The following is a 5,856-nucleotide window of genomic DNA, read 5'->3' as shown; positions in this document are numbered from 1 at the left end:
TTTGGAGGTACATATACACGTGATGTATATAACGGGTGATTTTTTTGAGGTTAGGATTTTCATGCATTAGTATTTGACAGATCACGTGGGATTTCAGACATGGTGTCAAAGAGAAAGATGCTCAGTATGCTTTGACATTTCCGGCTGAAGTGGGGAAGTGCAAGCTATGCGCGCTGAAGAGCAACAGATAGATATTGAAAAAAAAGATGAGCAAAATAAGAATCGAGAGCTCAACAGTGCTGCATATACTTGCATATGGGTCATTCCATACAAAATTTATACCTCCGTATTTTTTGGGGAAAAAATTAAAAAATAAAAAATGCGGTTTTTTAATGCAAAAATTTTTTTTTTTTTTTATTAATCTACATCACACTCTCATGGAAAGCCGGGGTAATTACGCACATTTTGAAACCTTTACTGATTTTTTCCGACAAACAGTTTGTTAACTGAAAACAATTAAGAAAAGATACTTCTCCGTGAGTTCAAAAATTCGGGATTTTTTTTTCGAGATTTTCGAATATCATGACGAAATAAAAAAATAGGTGTTTTCTTTTTTCGATAAGGAATGTAAAAAAATATATTTCACCCCCAAAAAAATATTGTGGTGTAAATATTGTAGGGAATGACCCATATATGTGCAGTTTCGAAAGCAGTGAGGAGATTGAAGTTGGCGACAGCAGCAGCAGCAGGAGGAAATTGCTTATAGCAAAAGCTTATTCGCAGAAGCTCTCTGCTTAGATCTATTTACATAGTATAGGTGTGAGGAAATTTTTCGCAAATACATTTGCATGCTCGGTATTCTTGTTAAACACGATATATGTATGTATGTATGTATTTGTAAATGCAAAAAACATACAAACAAAGGTGCATAGTTGAACAGAAAAACATTCACTGCAAGTAGTCAGCTATTTGAATGAAAGAAAAATCTATTTGCATTTTCGGTGTGAAAACTATTTTTGTGGAGAGTTGCACAAAACGCAGACACATTCAATCAACACTTGAGCAAAACACAAGTTCCATGACTCCAAACATATGTATGTATGTATGGGCAAATGTTCATAGCAAAGTAGGTATGTATGTATGTAGCTACATTCCAACTGTCTGTCATTCCAGCCCTGAAGAAATATCCACTCAAACCCGAAGTTTTAAAGATAAATTGGGTATTGGTTTGCGCAAACCAAGCGAATAGTTTCACATTTGAGCGACTTTCGTCAGTTGTGCCAACAGCAGCTGCATCTGAAAGTAGTTTGTGATAAATGTGCACTCGTCGTTGAGAAGGTAAAAATATGGTAACTGTTAGTTTGCAATATACGCTGGTCTAACTTGGCGTTCATCAGAGTATCTAGAGGTAAACTTGAGAAATTGTGAGCGTAGAAACTTATGGTGGCTGCTTGCATGGCCAGAAGAAAAGATTTTCTGAGTTTGGTGGAAAAGGCGATCGGTAACTTTCGTCAAAGAAATGAACTGAAGGAAGTGCTTCCAAGTGAAGGCACACGCTCAACTGCTGTTGCTCGCCATGGAGGGTACATACATACATATGTGGAAGCGTATGTCTTGGTATACCTTTTTTTGACAGAATTTGGAATAAGTTATTAATATACTGCCGAAACCTCCTACTAATCATCCTGTTAGCTTTCTCCAAAGGCGTAAAACAATGTTCGATGAGGATACTCTTACTGTCGTGAAACTTTTTTGGATATACATACGTACATATATTTCTGTAAAGACTAAAATTCAAGAAATAATATCAGTTTGAGAAGCAAGCTGAAGTTTCGTAGGTTTGAGGAAAACCTTTAAAGCTAACAAATCAGTAAGGTATTGCTTACTTATGTACGCGTGTAGTCCTTAATGGTGCCATCATTCGCCGTTCAGGTCATATGATGAGCATTTCAGCGAAGTTGTCGGTTGTACGGGGCGTATGGTGAACTTAACGCTGCTTTCTATGTACATCACGTGTATATGTACCTCCAAAATATACATAGATATTATCCATATCAAATACATGTGAAACAGTAACAACAAAAATAAGTGAAACTAATATGACAGATTTTTCTCCGTCCATTTATTCAGTAAATATATATATATGTAAGCGCGGGGATTGGAATTGTGGGTGGCCGAAAAAATCCACAACAAATTTTTTCAAGCTCTAAAACAATATTGTCCATTGTACTTTAGGTATAGAAACAGGATTTATAGGAAAGCGATATATATGTAGGTGGGTTAGTAATTCATTGCTCCTCTACAAACTTACCAGACTCCTTTATGAATCTTAGCGGTTTGTAGAGGAACAGAGTCTACATATATATATATATATTCCATTCTTAATGCATGCGACCCAAAAATTTACCATCTAAAACTGGCGAAGGTCCCAGTCCTCCACACAGCATGTACAAAATGGATCGTCGATGATGCCTAAGGTGACCATATGCCGTCCGCATGGATAGAGCCCCGTAAGATATCCTAACACCCAGAATAGTTCAATCTCATTTCATCTTGTAACAGAGAATAGGTGTGAGCGGTTTCAAGACCTTTAGAGCAGCTTAGCGAGGACAAAAAGACTTCAAATACCTCCGATTGAAAGTCCATAGCCATTGCACCCAAAGCATTAAAGCATCTAAAGTTACTGTCCAGATGCCATTCAGTTCCAGTACCATTTTCGGTCTTTGAACCGTCTGAATAAAAAGTTTCCACCGAGCCAATTAAGAAAGAGTATGGAATTCTCCGTTGCTCCCTTGTAGGGAATCTAACGACGTACTCTTTTTTCTCTCTTCCAAAGGAGACTCCACATATCAGGGCGTCATTAGGTACCAAAAACCAAGGGTACTACTCTGACAACCTTCTAAACAACTCTCGGTGCGCGGAACAGCGATCGTCGTGCCACAGACCAAGGAAGTGCTCATCCATACCGCAGCAGAGTACATGACAATTTGTGTGACTAAAACTATGTATGTACACATGTATACCCAGAATACCATAGCCGGTTTCAGATCCCAGGCCTTAGGGAAAGCTCTCCGACATTGTCCGAAAACTTTCAGCACTCGTCTTACCTTCAGCACGACGTGAGATTTCCAGGTCAGCTTCGTATATAGAGTTATCCTAGATACTGCACTTCCACTGAAAAACTTAGCTTTGCGCCTCCAAGCACTGAAAGGCTGAGGATTTTAAATTTTATTTTTCGCGTAAAACCAATCATATTCACGATTGCCTGTGTCTTAAAATATTGCGATATTGCACTCGCCGGTGCATTTTTTAAATGTTCAACAAATGCTAAGATAGAAAAGATACACGAAATGTATTTTAAAAAACTTGGTAAAAGCAAAAGTGGAAAAGAAGCTAAAGAGTTCAATGGGCCACACAAGCTAGCTAAAAAATGATATAATAAATTCCGAATAGACTATTTAAATAAATTGGCACAAGAAAAGAAAATAGCTTCAGAGAAGCAGACGAGGTAGTGTATGAATATTTCCGTATTTAGAAAAGCATGCATAGATACAACAGAAGGAAATTTACAAATTTTCCAAGAAAAAATATAAACACACAATATATGCATGAAAGTCAAGAAATCAAGTTGCAAGACTGCTCATGCAACAGCGTGTATTTTTGTTAAATAAACTTCTTGCAGCTTGCTAATATTAAATTGGGTACACAGGAACGCTTCATATTTGTCTAAGTTCAAGCGCAACACAGTGCCAAGAGTAAGAAAGGGCTTTCCAGTAGGCTTGAGCTATGGTGTAGAATACTAAAACAATTCACCACTACCATGAGTTATAGGTACTTTCGCAACTTTCCTCCAACGTCTTGGCAACTTTTGTTTATCGAGCGGATATGAGAAAATTTTGCAAGCGAAAGTGATGAATGCAGCCAGCTGTGCAGTCACAGTTAATGGTTTTCTGCAATGCAACTTGCATTGCATATATGTACAGACAAATTTTTTTGCATGTGTTGTGTTATATGGTAGTGTATATGTAAATTAATACCATCGGCGGCACGTAACAACAGCTGCAGCAGCAAGTGAAAGTGTGAAGGTGTAAAAAGTAGTGAGGATAGCACCACATGCTGCTGCTAAAGTAGTGTAAACAATGGCGGAAATTAAGCACTTTGTTATTGTGGTTGATATGCTTTTTAAATTAAGTTTGGCTTAGAAATTATTTTTACACATTTTAAAGTTGCGAAACACTGAAAGGTTTATATTTAGTATGTATTTATAGCTGCAGAAAGGCTTAAGTGCACAAATACCTAGACACTTATTTTCAAAGTTTATTTTAGTTTGCTTAATTTTTTAGTGTGATAAATGCACATTAGTGAAAGACATATGGGGCATTCACAACACTATCGTACGTATCGTAAGTGTTGAAAGTCGTAAACGGCTAAAAAAAAACATATTTAGCAGGTCCAAAGGTACCATAAAAGCCATGCTATGATTTTGTACAGAGCTTAAAAATAATAGGTTGTTGTTTCAGGTTCTCCAAATATTTATTTAAAAGTTAAAGTGTTACGACATACAACAAGACGATACTTACGAGCCTGTTGTACCAGGTTGACCGAGCTTCAAGGTTTGTATATCAAAACCTGGTCATTTGGATAGCTTTAAAAAAAATATTTTGGAAAAATATTTCGATTCTGATATCCATTAAGTAAATTTCTTACTTTAAAATTTAGGTGGCAACCCCATTTTGAATTACGCTATAATGAATTGTACCTATCTTGAGCATATTTTACTGTGTATACATACAAAAAAAAAAGCTTATTGAAATTAACCCTCCGATGAGTGACAGTGCCGATGACGTTAGATTCGTGAGAAGGTCCTTAGGGACCTACAAAGAGTTGCTCGATGTTTCGACTGTACATGTGCAACTTCTTTGGTATTTATGTTGTCTTCTGATTAAATTAACGTCCTGCACATATATCAGGAATGAAATAATTTGAAGAACAAGTGAAAAAAAAATCAAAACATGAAGACAAGTAACTGGTTATTTCTTCTAAAATTGTACAAGGTCCCTAGGGACCTTGTCACTAATCCCCGTACTATATATGTTGAAATCTCAATAACACTCGAACGTGATCCCGTATCCCTACGAAACTTATTTTAAACGATTCAGCTTAATTTATTCTTGGAATACATGTATAAATTCTTTTCAAAAATGCATTGAACAAAAAGATATAGGCACATGAAATACGAAAAGGTCCCTAGGGACCTTCTCACAAATCGAAGGGTTAACAAAATAAAAATTTGTATTACATAGAAGCGTGGCAACCCTGATCGAAAATATTTTCGGACCAAAATTCCCAACAAAGCCTCGAGAGGATAAAATAGTCAAAAATCCAAAGTCCAGATGTGTTATTTAATGAAACTAGTTTATAATTTTTCTCTTCTTAAATAAACATCTCTAGAATAATTGTATTTTTTGATTTCTTTCAGTTTTTGTATTTTTTAGTGCCTTCTTTTGCCATTTTCGCGATTTCTAGTGACTTTTCCTGCCTAATTCGCTATTTTATTTTGCCTTTTTTATAGCTCTTTAGGTCCCAAAAATCCGGTCCCTATTAATAAGATAAGATACTTAAAACCTTGTTTGGGTTGGCTTTCCTTTATGGCCGTTCGTTAAAGGGGCGGTGGGCGAAAGGTAAGTGGGCGTGGCACCTCTAACCAACCTTTTTGGAGAGGAAATGAACCGTCATTGACAAAAATGCAACCCCCGACCACCTAGGTCCCCTATGGTCGCCTAGAGACCCCTTAGAAAAATTGCCAAAAATCACAATTTTCATTTGCGTTTATTCGCTTGAAAAACGTTAAATATTCATATGCACAATACATTTTTATATACACATTTTTATATACAAGACATTTTTATAAAACAC

Source organism: Rhagoletis zephyria, unplaced genomic scaffold, assembly GCF_001687245.7.
Source record: "Rhagoletis zephyria isolate East Lansing unplaced genomic scaffold, Rhagoletis_zephyria_1.1 Rzeph_scaffold_06213, whole genome shotgun sequence".
NCBI classification, from domain to species: domain Eukaryota; kingdom Metazoa; phylum Arthropoda; class Insecta; order Diptera; family Tephritidae; genus Rhagoletis; species Rhagoletis zephyria.
Note: the sequence above shows the minus strand (reverse complement) of the source record.